At 42.8% G+C, this 13749-nt stretch overlaps 1 long non-coding RNA gene across 1 annotated transcript; it reads left to right on the top strand.

The window, feature by feature from the left end:
• The first annotated feature begins 6815 nt into the window (after positions 1-6815).
• Positions 6816-10833, top strand: LOC129604562 (uncharacterized). The gene is made up of 4 exons (XR_008695570.1): positions 6816-6888; positions 7709-7788; positions 9314-9502; positions 10405-10833. It is a non-coding gene; the product is annotated as an uncharacterized LOC129604562 (long non-coding RNA).
• The last annotated feature ends 2916 nt before the right edge of the window (positions 10834-13749 follow it).

Raw genomic sequence — 13749 nt, 5'->3', positions numbered from 1 at the left:
TCAGTTCACATGTAGGTCCCTTTCCATATTGATAGTATAATTATTGTTACGCCCCCCCCCCCCCCCCCCGTATTTCAAACCGGTGGGGCTTAATAGAGAACTTTTCCCATGACTAATATTAATGTGTAAATTAGGCAGCAGTATATTACAGCCCCCCGTACTGTTCCAAACCGGCGGGGCTTTATAGGGAACTGGGGACATGAGAGGTGATGCAGTGGCGTCGAGTTGATGCGTGGAATCAACGCCCGCTCTGAGCAGGGAGCTACAGCTCTTACCGAGCTCAGAGGACGCTCGTGACAGAGCTTGGACCTTCGGTGCTATGGCCTACATGCAACCTTGCACAAAGCTGCAATCATGTCGCGCTGCCTAAAACCCATGGTTCTACGCTGAACCTTAACACTTTCGCTGCCCAGTTCGCAGGGAAAGGAAAGCGGGAAAGACCCCAATTGCACGACCCAAAAACAAGAACTGAGGTTACCAGATATTTATTTAACACAAAAAGGAACTCACTGTCTCGACAGGAATAATAGAATAACGAGTAATGATTAAACATAAATTCACTGCGTAGCAGGACAATAGCTCAGAACCTAACTGCACTAAAAATCACTGTTAGCGGTAAACAAAAAATAACCACTACTACCTAATTTGCTCCGTTCACTACGGGCAACATACACGCAACATGCATAAGCATGACTTGAGGACTAAACCACACAGCGCTGTCTCCGGCTAAACTAAATACGCTCCGTAACTAAGGGCAGAACAACCTAAACATGGAACATAAAAACACAAGACACTCACAAACCTTCACTGGAGACAGAACATCAAATGAACCCAAAATAACTGCACTTCATCGAAAACTCCTATCTTTAACTAAGGTAACTTGGCGTAGCTACAACCGCGTACACACCAACACTGGGTAAACAAAAAGGCATGTCTTAAATACAACCAGGTGGGTCAATTAATTACACAGACAGGAAAACAAACTCAGGTGATGACCCACACAAAAAACACAAGAGCGCCTCTAGCAGTGTGAAGACAGAATGCCACAATTATATTATATAAGTTAAGATGCTAACAATGCTACCTCGTTGTAAAGTAGCAGTAAAATATTGCATAATTGACAACAATGTGCTGTGAGATGTGGTACAGTGTTGCCCACTTATGATTTGTTCATTGCAAATATTGCCTTTTGGTAAAAGCTGTTTTTAATGTGTTTGTCCATGCCTTGTGAAATCTGAAATCCCAAGCACCTCAGACCCCACCTACACCACCAGTCATGGCCAAACCCCAGGTGATATACATTCTACCAGGATGGTGGACAGGAGACCCTCCTATGATGAGAGGATGGTTTTCTGCAGACAAAGGCAGAGGAACGGGGAGAGCCATTATGGAGGCTTGAGTTGTTATGGTTATGGGAAAACAGGGCACATAAAAAGCCAGTGTGTCGGATGGATACCAGAAAGAGCTGGTTAAAATGCACAAGGGATACCCAGACAGAAGTGGCCCACTAATCTGTGGTGAGATCCCCCAGCTGGGAAGGAGGACCTGACACCTGCAAGTCTCTGGACAATTATCAAGGTCATGTTAAAATATTAAAATACAGATGTTTCCAGAATGTGTTGGTATCAAGAGCCTTTATCATGTGAGCATGGCTTAGCCATACAAAAGCGGAACCTTTAAACCAATTAGGAGAGTAATACTATGAACTTATTAAATAAAACAAATTCATATAAAATGAAGGCAAAGAAACTGTTGCTTTCATCATAAAATTTGTACTTTATTTAGCCAAACGCAAAAGCTAACAGCAAGTAATAGAAATAATTAAAAAATCAAACTCACAACACTCAAATTGTTACTGTTACCCTATGTCTACTATTAATCTACTCACAGCCCCTTTGTTTTAGACGGTTAGAAGCTGGCTGGAAAGTGAAGACGAGTTGAAGATATGTAGATGGTTTGGGTTTGATCAGTCTATGCTCTCAAGCATAAGGTCTCTTTGATGCATCATTCTGAAAATGCTTCATAAAGAGGCCAAACAGTGCAGAAGCAGAGGTGCCTTTCCAAGCAGAATGTCCTCCAAAAGCCTGTTTCTATCCTTTGTTCCACAGTTTCCGTTCAGACTGTCAATGTCCTGCAACTGCAATCTCTCTCCTAACCAAACCTGGGGATTTTATACACATTCTGCCTATGACATGCCTACTCTGTTTATCAGCATCAGCAAACATGCACTTCAGACATGACCTAAGACTCATCTTGATCATCAAGCATCATCCCACAATTATGATAAATCATTTAAATCTTCAAAAACAACACAAAGCTATTGGTGGAATGTCCCCTCACACCAAACTCTCTTCTCTTAGGAAGCTTTTTGTGAATGCATTAGTGACTCGGTGAGGTCTTACTAACTGAAGGAGCTAAGAGAATGCTTTTCCACACTAGTTCCACACTGGCTTTTCTTCAGTATGAATATGTTGGTGTGTCAGTAAATGACTTCTCAGAAAGAATGCTTTTCCAAATTATTCACATGAGTGAGGTTTCTCTCCAGCGTGAATACGCTAGTTTGTCAGTAAGTGATATAGCTGAGCAAACGCTTTTTCACACTGGTCATGTTACAGGTCCGGCTGGTCCCAGTAACCGATTAAATGTAAACTGTAAAACAGTTTGTACAAAGATGAGACGGACAACGATGCTGCTTCATCTGTGCTCGGGTTTATCAGTCTGACAAAAACACATCAAATACACCGAGTCTTTGCATACATACATTTTAGGGTCTTTTCATCATATCTCACATCATTCACAAATACATATCTGCATACCTCTTACATTCACTTAGTTCTATTCACTTAGAATATGTGTTACACACTTTTCTGTACAGACACCACCAAGGTGTTCTGCTTTTTAAGCACGTGCACTGTTTCACACACATAATGCACCGACACGTGTCGTGCGTAGCATGCAGCTAGCGACTGGAATGGCCATGACCTGTATGTTACCTTAGCTTACAGATGAAGTATGTTATTGAACATTTGAAATGACAAACATGGACACGTACACAACATGAACACCAGGAATAGAAAACACTTTAAAGATAAAGATAAAGAAGCATATGCTTGCCGTGCTTGCTGTTCAGGACAATAATGCTATATTCGTTAGCATGTTCGCTGTAGCTAGCATACCAAACCACAATAGTCATATGACAAGCCGACATGGTTTCTAAAACCCTTTGGACCCAGTGAGGTCTACATCCACCGTGCTTTTGGCATTACTGACCTGTAAAACAGTTTGTACAAAGGTGAGACGGACAACGATGCTGCTTCATCTGTGCTCGCGTTTATCAGTCTGACAAAAACAAGCTCCGACAGCACCGTAACGTCTCACCTGAGGTGAGCTGCCCCCTTGAGGTCATAACTAGGAACGTCCCCCTACGCACCCCATCTGTTTCTTACAAAACAGAAAATACGCTCATTGACTTCCATGTGGCCACATTGGTGCGTCACAGTCACATGAGTGGGGTTTCTCTCTGGCATGGATTTGTTGATGGACCTTTAAGTTTGCCTTCTTGCCTTGAAGGTTTCGCCACAATGGTCAAAACTGTTTGAATCTTTCTAAAAGTGAAGGTTCTGATGATTATTTAGTACTAATGGTCCGATAGAGGGTTGGTGACATTGCTCACAGGAATACAGCCTTGACCATCTTCTTCGACTTCATGCTGCCGTACACAGCCGAGTTATCTACACTGTGCTGATCCAACTGAAAGCTATTGAGGCTTGCGTGTTGTATGGCCCTTAGTCATAATTATACGTTAGTGTTGAGACTCTTCAGTGTGCTCTTGCTACTGGTGTTATGTTACAGCTCGTATGTAATTGACTTGCTGACCGCATTGGATGGACAGAGCCAACAAGCAAATTCTTCTTTCTGCTTTGTATAAATGGGTAACCCGCCAAAAGAGACATGTAGACATTGTAAAGACATGGCAGCGCCTAAGTCCTCTCGTAAAAAGTGTTCCATTCTTGGGTGTTTTAATCCACACCAAAACCTATTCAATCTAAAAAAGGATCAACGCATGAGAACTGTGTGGATTACATTTATTTTAAACGGACTGGTAACGGCAACACTGCCTCAGCATTTCTATATATGTGGACTTCATTTTACCTTGGACTGCTTTGAGAACAAGGTTGCTATAATGCTGGGTTTGCTTCACTGCTTAGATTAAGGAAAGGATCTATCCCTACAGTTCGTCATCCACTTGCTGTAGTAATATTATGATATCTAGCATGCACAGAGCAGTCAAAAGTCACTGTTTGAAGGGCAGTCGATTGACTAGCTTGCTGTAGCTGACATCCTTGTCGGTGTGTGTGACGCCTCTGACAACCTGCATTCAGGCTTTTTGATGCTGTGGGTTGCTGCAATTACACACACGTGGGGGGAACAGCTAATAGCTTTCAACCTTCGAGCGGCTACAGGCAGGGAGGGGTGGATCTAGCGGGGTGGATCTAGCTCTCTGTAGTAAGTATATGCTTGATACTTGATGTTTTAATATCTTAGTTCTTAGTCTTAGTTTATTTAAAATGAAGTAACCCACATGTGAGACAAGCTAATAGCTATCTTTGCCAATGCCTACAGCCAGTCAACCAAGCCTTTGTCTCCTTAAAATGTGCTGTTGTGGGTTGCTGTAATCACACACGTGTGGGGAACAGGTAATAGCTATGGGCCTTCGAGCGGCTACAGGCAGAGAGCGGTGGATCCAGCAACCGTGTTACAGTTACTGCTAACGACTACAGGCACACATAGAACAAAGCGGCAAGACTGCGGGGAGGGGAAAACACTTTTATTCAGGAAATCGTAGTATTGAAATTACATGTTTTTCTCTTTCTAATATTGTAAGCTATAAAGGTTAACCAACCATAAGAAAAAAACATGTGCAAATATTAATAAAAACTTCAGTTGTTTAAAAAGATTCTTAATGAGTATTGCACACACAAAAAAAAAATTTCTACTCAAATGGTAAATGAGTAATTCCATAGGTGGTCTAAATCCAACATACAGTGAGTGTTTTGATCTACAAACTACGCATGAAGAGATGACAACTCAGATTCTTCACCCCAGGAATTCTTAACACAAGCAAGTACACAGTTCGTTGTAATTTTCACTGAATTAATCTGCCCATCCTCGCCTGTTACTGTATTTGGGTTCCGTTCTGTCTGGTCTTGGGGTGCTGTAACAGGTTTACCTTTGAGATTAATACTAATACCAATAATAGTGTTAAGGTATGTGCACACACTCATAAAACCATATACATATATCATATACGTACACATATGCATTGTTATACATATCTCCTACTACTTAATAATAGCCATGACATACAACATAATGTTTCCATATTTACACACAAGTATCAGTAGTACTTACAGTTGGGTTTAGAGAGCCTGTTTATCAGCTCAGGTGTTGAGCGTCCCACTACAAGATTAGTAAAGCTGTAGCTGTTGTGAGTCAGCTTCCAGACAGCCAGAGGGCACTCTGGCTCACGTGGCATTAAGGCCCTCTTGGTTGGTTCTTTGTTTTTTCATTTCCTGTCATGTCATGTCCTGTTATTAGGTTAATTAGAATCACCTGTTTTAGTAAGTATTTAAGTTTCTGGTTTGGGTACAGTCTTTGTTGGTGCATTACTCGTTACGTGTTACTTGTTACGGGTTACTTGTTACGTGTTGCAGTGTCGTCGTGCTCCTGTGCTCTGTCCAGATTTGTGTGTTTGTTCACTGTTTGTGTTGGATACTGTTGTTTGCATGTTTTGTGTTTTAGTATGGCTACTTAGTTTCCTGCTCTGCAGTGATCTTTAGTTTAGCTGTGAGTTATGTGTTAGTTTGCATTTTTTGTTTCTGGCTTATCCTGCAGTCGCAGCGTCCTTAGTTTGTATTGTTCTCAGTCTGTATGTTCTATTTATTTATTAAATCACTTATTGTCAGTCCTGTCTGTGGGTCGTGCATTTGGGTCCTCCCTCCCAGTATAGTTTGAAGGCCTTTGTAGCCTGCTCCCCACTCATAGTGAGTGTGTTTTAAAATACAGTTCAGTCCAGTTTGACCCCCGCCCGTAACAGTAGCCTAACATTGTTCACCCAAAGGGTGAGGTAGACGTTGGTGCATGAACAATGCCACTTGTGAAAGCCAGGGTGATGTGAGGAGCTAGGCCACTACGCCCATCCAACAAGCAGAGGAAAGAAGAACCATACAGAACCCCCCAGGCAGAGCTGCAGCAGCCACAGAGACAGCACCCGAGGTCAGAGTGGGCCACCGTGGGTCAATGCTGTCCGCCCCAAGAGAACCAGGGGCAAACACTCAAAAACACCCCCCCCCCCCCCCCCCCCCCCCCCAGTGAAAGAATGGACCCACGGTTCGTAGGGAGCCTGCTAGGAGATGCCCCCGTGCCCAGAGTGGGGCCCACCCCTAGTCCACCACCCCTACACAAGCGGAGCGGGGCCTACCCCATCGGCCCAAACATATCCCCTGGCACCACACCAGGCACAAGGCCAGCAATTGGTGGGGGTCACCAGAACAAGAGACCACCCAGACAGCGGATCCACGTAACTTGGGTAACGAGACCCCCCACACTTCAACCGCACTACTTGCATACACATTCACACAGACACAGACGCACACACACACGTACATCAATACACACTATCACAAACTCTCTCTCACAAAGAACTAGTCAATCATTCGTAAACCCATGCACTCTCAGATACATTCTCACACCTACACAATTCCCTTATTCTCATTCAAGGGGAGGGAAGGTCCGCAGCACTTCCCAGGTACCACCCACCCCCCCCAACCCGGGAGAAGCAGGGGGCAGTGCAAAAGGCACCCTGGAACCCTGCAACTCAGCTTGAACGTAAGTGTGTGGAACTCACTTTAATGTTTAAAGTCCAAGTCCAGTGTCTAAAGCTAAGGTCCATTGTAAGAGTGCAGTCCTCATTGCGCCCGTGCTCCTCAACCAGGAAGAAACGGGGGGACAGTGAGAAAGGCACCCCAGGGCCATGCACCCCAGCTTCATTTTTTGTGGAAATAGAGTGCATACCGCTGCCTGACGATGTGCCTCCTGGACAGTGTCCCTCGACCCTAGATATCTGTTGTGTCGTGGTGATCCTCTCCACCAGGGCCAGGGGCTCCAATGAAAGAGCCCACCCCCCGGGCCTAAATGTATGATTATGTGCTTGAGTATGGGCACCTTTGGCAGAACACCAGTTCTCTGAGGGGTCCAGCAGACAGAGCCATCAAAGCAAAGGCTCTGTCCACTGCCCCCCCAGGGAGACAGCCTCCAGAGTCCTGGATGAGATAAGTACATCTGAGTACTATAGTAATAAGTAATGCAGTTAAAACTGAGGAGCATATTTTTATATTTTATTTGGGAGAGCCGCAGGGGGTGAGACTTCTTCCCAGTAGCCTCCATTTCCTCCATCAGTAGGATGGCTCTGCTGCCTATCCCACTAATCACCCCCCCCCCCCCCCCCCCCACACACACACACACACACACACAATCCCCTTCTACTTTCTAAAGCGTTTTCAGCTCCAAACACATGATAAACACTAATTTCTACTGACTCTTTCTACTTTTTAATTTTTGATTCTTTATTCAGATTGAGCAGCTGCAGTTTGTCAAAGATCAGCTGTGATTCTCTGGTCTCATCTCTAAAACCCATCCCATCTAACAGAACTGGACCTGACAGGATTCAGGAGTGAAGCAGCTGTGTGGTTTTCTGGAGAGTCGTCACTGTCGACTGGAGACTCTGAGGTCAGTTCACTGACTGTTACTGTTCTAGGTTATAGGTTCTGACTGTGGTTCTGCTTCAGAGAACCAGCAGGTTTCTCTCCTGACAGTTAATAGTTTGTTCACTTATAGTTTCATCACTTTTGGTTCCACTAAATCAACAACAAACACAATTTAAAACAATATTTTTTATATGTTTCTTATGACTAATAACACAACCAGAAGTGGTCCAAGTCCAAAAGTCCAGTCGTGGTTTGCACAGCGGTTCCATCTGCATCTATACATCCATCATCCCAATAACTTGTTCTGTTTTTGTCTGCATTATGGCACCAAACAGGAACCAACCAGTCAGTGTGCGTTTGTTCCCAGTGGAACCACGTAGGTCCATGCTGGTTGGAAACTCATTCATCACATTCTTCTTTTTCTGCAGTTTCACTTCATTTCAGTGTGTTGTCATCAAAGTGTTTGTTGACTGAGATGAAACCGTCACAAGTTGCACACTTGCATTTCTCACTGATGTTTCTAAGGCAGCTGTAGAAAACTACATGACAACAAAGGGGCTTTAGCTTTTAGAACCATTGGCCCAATTAGATTAGAAACAGACCAGACTGACAGCTCTGCTTCTCTAATGTAATGTAATTAACGTTTGGCTATGTCTCTATCAGAGACATAGATTAGTCCAATTGCTTTTGCTTTGTGTTCTGCTTTATTAAACAGTGTCAGGGGTGTATACTCCATCGGGCCACTAGATGGCGCTCATCTATACGGAGGAGCTCTAAAACCCCACAGAGGTTCTGGTAGTACTGACCCACTGGGTCCTGATCCAGACCCACCTACACCTGTGCTGTGTTAACCTGTGGAGGGAGTTGGATTCTTTATCAAATGTATTTGCCTCCATCATGAATGATGGTGGAACAGAACAAAGTCAAGTCCTTCCATCATCAGCAGGCAGATGAGCTGAGGGGTGAAGCCAATCTGTCACTACAGATACACCCATGATCCCACTGACACCTGAACGGCTCAGAAAGCACCAAAAGAATGGTTTTACTGTTGGGCTTTTGATCCAGCTCCAACTGGCAGGAACAAACCAAATGTGGGAGAAGAACCAGCATAGACTCATAGATGGAGAACAGAGATACCATGTGCTGCTAACAGCTGCTTCCATCCAGTTTGTGCTATGAATATGATGGATGGAATGATGGAAAATGGGAAAGTTGAGGCTCAGTCATGTAGTGTCACTGTTGCCAGCAGAGGGCACCACTTGCACCTGACTCTAGTTCTAGAAATGAAGCTGCAGTGAGGAGGAAGTGAATCCCGATGAAACTGACAACACAGACAAAAACGTCAGTGCAGATAATGATTAGTGAGCTTACATTATGTGACACGGTGCTAAATTGTGCTAAAGCTTTTCCTCTGGAAGCATCTCAACATTTATTAGACTAGATTTAGATTTATTTATTAGTTAGTGATCAAATATGAAACTGAAGTTATTCTATCTTCATGGTTCAGTGTGATTCTTGTGATCAGACTACTACGACTTCTGTTTCAGATTTTCCCATCAGGAGTCGCTACAGCGAATCCTCCTTTTGCATCATTGGTCGTCCTCTTGCCTGGCAGCTCCATCTCTAACATCCTTCTTCCAATGAATTCAGTATCTCTCCTCTGCACATGTCCAAGCCATCTCAGTCTGGTCTCTCTGACTTTGTTGCTAACACAGGCAACTTGAGCCGTCCCTCTGGTGAGCCACATGCCATCACACTGAACTGTTGACCCCAAGTACTTAAACTCCTGCACCTTCTTCACCTCAGCCTGGTGCTATTGCGGGGCATGAAACCATACTGTTCCTTACAAATCTCCACCTTCCTAAGCCTGGCTTCCACTACTCTTTCCCACAGCTTTATTGTGTGGCTCATCAACTTTATTCCTCTGTAGTTGCTGCAGTTCTGCGTGTCACCCTTGTTCCTAAAGATCAGCACCAGAACACTTCTCCTCCATTCCTCAGGCATCTTCTCTCTCTAGAATCCTGTTGAACAAGCTAGCTATAAACTCCACTGCTGTCTCCCCTAGACAGTTCCACACTTCCACGGGTACTTTACGTTATCAGGATCAACAGCCTTTCCACCGTTTATCCTTTCAGGGCCTTCCTCACCTCATCCTTTCTAATTTCTGCTATTTCCTGCTCCCCAACATCCACATCTTGCTCTCCTCTTTCCCTGTCAATTTTGTCTTTCATCAGCTACTCAAAATACTCCTTCCATCTTCTCAGCGCACTCTCTCTGTTGCACATCCTTCCCATCTCTATCTCTTTGTCTGGCTAGCCTGTACAAGTCCTTCTCTCCTTCCTTTGTGTCTAACCTGTCATACAGCTTTCTGTTTTGCCACCTCCCTCTTCACTCTGCTCTGAGCTTCCTTGTACCTCTGTCTACTTTCCTCAGTCCTTTCTACATCCCACTTCCTTTTAGTCAATTCCTCGTAAATGTCTTCATTCTTTAGCTTCTGTAGTAAGTCTTCACTTACCACAAAAAGCATTATGTGTGTAGCTCTTTGATGTTTGCATCAGGACATTTTTTGTATAATTTGGGCAGGTAACTATTATTTCCTTTAAAAACCATTAAACTCATTACTGTTTCTACTAACTAGGCAATATGTGATACAACCCATCTCATCACTAACGTTGAAGGAAAATGGCCAGGGTCAGTGCATGATTCCTGAATCTTCAGGGAGTCATCACTATGCTATACCTTTTAACCTGGTATGTTGTAATTTACACAATTTCTTGTTTTTACTGTATTGTTTTATTGTTTTGCACATTTCAATCATTACAGGATAGTACAATGGCTACTTGTTGGGGGGGGCAGAGGGTTCCCTTGTCTGCCCTATTTAATGACACCCTACTCTGAATCTGAACCTGGACCTGGGTTCAGCCAGGCCAACAGCAGAACACAGGCCAGCAGAACCATAGGCATCCTGAAGGCGAGGGTCCAGCGTCTACGTGGCCTCAGGGTCAGTCCAGAGAGGGCACGTGACATTATAGTAGCTTGTGTTGTCCTTCACAGCATTGCCACAATATAAGGAGAGAGCCACCCTCATTGTCCTCCTGAAGATGAACAAGAGGATCCAGTTAATCAATTAGACCACAGAGATGGAAGACTCTTAGAAGGTTTATTAAAAGGTGTCTGCACCAAAGTGCTAATGTGTTATGTTGTGGTATGTATCAGACCTCTGTGGATCTAGCAGCACTGTCCAATTCTGTCACAACAGAAGTGGTCTCGTCATCTTCATCCTACAGTGGTAATATGCAAGTATACTTTATCTGGCAATAAAACAAAAACTACAGCTACCTGGCAACCAATCACTTACATGTCATATGTCACATACTGTGTTGTTCCTGGAAGGAGAGGTGGTGGTGTCCACTACTTGTCTGACAAGCCTCTGCCTTCTTTCTATTAGCTACTTTACAGAAAGAATATGTTAAAAATGTTTAATACATAGATCCTGTAATTGTGTAATCAAATCTTACCCTTTTGTAGGGTGTTTTTGTGTTTCATTTTGACTGGGGACAGAGTTCTTCTTGCTCCAGATTTTTTAATTACACCTTATTAAGCAAGTATATTACTATTCAGTATTATCCAATCTTGTGAAATCAATAGCACAAACGATGTGGAAGTTATGTTTAATTTTCCATTGCAATAAAAGATGAGAGGGTAACGTAACTGTAATTAAATGAACTCACACATTTACTCTGTCGGTTATTTTTTGCCAAGCCAACTCTCTTTCCTTCGCTGATGCAGCTCTGTTGCTTTTTCTAAAGATAATCGGCTCGAATTTCTCATGTGCCAGCATTAAGAGCTCCAACTCCGCCTCTGTGAAATATGCTGTCCTTTTATTGTCACTTTGATTCTCCATGGTGACTTGTGAATTCAGCCATCCATTGACAATGTCTTTATATCTACACCGTACACGCGCGTTAACTCTGGGTTAAAGACAGGAGGTAGATTAACCTAACTCTTGGTCTTGGCAGATGGTTAATCAACCCTGCTTTCTGGAACACACCCCAGGTGGAGAAGAAGGAAAACAGAATGAACAAAGTGATCAAACAAAACCCACATATAGTAGTATTTCATCAGTCTTATTCTTCACATGTGCTCCTGGACTTTATTTTCCCCATCATGTGATGTCATCACTTTCACACATCATGTGCTTTAAATCAGCCTAAAAACAAACAACTACTGATACATCTAATTTAACTAATTTTGACTAATTAGCATCTGTACTGTAAAACATAGAAAATCACTGAACATGGACGGATGCACAATAATATACATAATAACATAATTAGTTTCACACTATTTTTGGCCAAAATATTCAGTCTCCAGGGCGACGGCGCACCAGTGAAAACAAGGAGTGGCTATTTATTGTTGCCTGTTGTTACCGTGGTTACGCCTGACAAGGCGAGTGAAGCCCCACCCTCTCTACCTGGAGCGTCTAACCTGTTAGTGTATTAACAGTTTCTAGCAACTCAGCGACATGTCAGCTGCTGCAAACTCTTCTATTCTGACATGTGTGTTTTGTGCAGATGTTATTAATCTCCGTAAAACAGCTCCATCAACCAGTTTAGTACCAGTAAACCCACTAAAAGTACTGCTGAGGACTCATACTGAAGGTGTGTGCTCACAGCTATGAGTTAGTAACAGTAAGTGCCGAAATAACACATCACAAAACCACAAAGACAACTTACTAATGTAATTGTTTGTGTAATGTTTGTGTTTAATGTTCATTTTGGTTTTATTACAACATCAAAGAGCTGAATACCAAAGAAATTTTTAATCCAGGATACCACAACCTATAAGCAGTATTGTACTTTAAGCAAAAGTACTTGTTATCTCTGGTTGGACCAAGAAACAGAGAGAAGAAGTGGAGTTAGTGAAGGAAAGATGAGGAAGCAACAGATTGACAGCAGAACCCCTTGACCCAGTGTCAGAAAACCTGTTGCTTCTTCTGACTTCATCAATAATGATAAACTTTAGGAAAGGGTGATGCAGATTAAAACACATCCGACTAGACATACAGGAATTTATAGTTTCATTTATTAGCACCTCAAATATCATTGATCTGAAGTCAAAGGAATCACAGTAACACACGTTTGAACAAAGATTCACAGTATAATAAAATCAGAATAAGAACACTAATGTCCAAAGCTGCTTCAGTTAAAAAAAAATTGAATGTCCTCTTCAAGCATTCAAGTACATTATGGAACACATAAGGTTCAGTATGGGTGGGTTTGACACAGATGTAAACAAACTATATTTTAAGGTTAACCTTTATTTAATGTGTTTATGAGACCCTGTCTTTTATATAATAAACTGTTTAAGATTAATCAAATAATACTTTGACTTTGCCATGAACACCTGATGTGAGCTCCTTTACTTTTACACAAAAGACTTTTATTTTCTAAGTTTAGGATTTCCGCTGGTTTTAGTTGACAGGTTCTGAATCAGGGTGAACTCTGAACCAGACTATTGTAGCCAATCTGCTGGTATAGGTCAAGCAGCAGACTGAGACCACTAGCCATCATATTTACATCAATAAAAAAGTAAAACCACCAAAACATCTGAAGATACAGTAATGTTCTAGCACATTGTTCTGTTTCCTGTAGATGAGGAGTTGTTCTCATATCTCACCGAACAACCTGCTGGAGCTGGGCAGGGGTTCATCCCAATGCCATGAACACTGAGAGATGCTCTTCAATAGAAGATTTATTTCAGTCAGATTAAATCGAGACCTATGAAGCATAAGGAAAATAACAAGGTAAATAGTGAGGCTACCAACATAAATTGTTGGGATCTGCGACGTGGCTAGGAGAATTTTAAGGAAGAACTAGTTTATTACCTCACGGTTTTTAAAATGAGGGAACCGGCAGGACAACAAGGTGAGAAACAAACTGACCAGGATAACCAGGACCAGAGAACTAACGCTGCAGAGACA

The sequence above is a fragment of the Betta splendens genome, chromosome 9, assembly GCF_900634795.4.
Source record: "Betta splendens chromosome 9, fBetSpl5.4, whole genome shotgun sequence".
NCBI classification, from domain to species: domain Eukaryota; kingdom Metazoa; phylum Chordata; class Actinopteri; order Anabantiformes; family Osphronemidae; genus Betta; species Betta splendens.
This window is presented reverse-complemented; position numbering and strand designations above follow the sequence as displayed.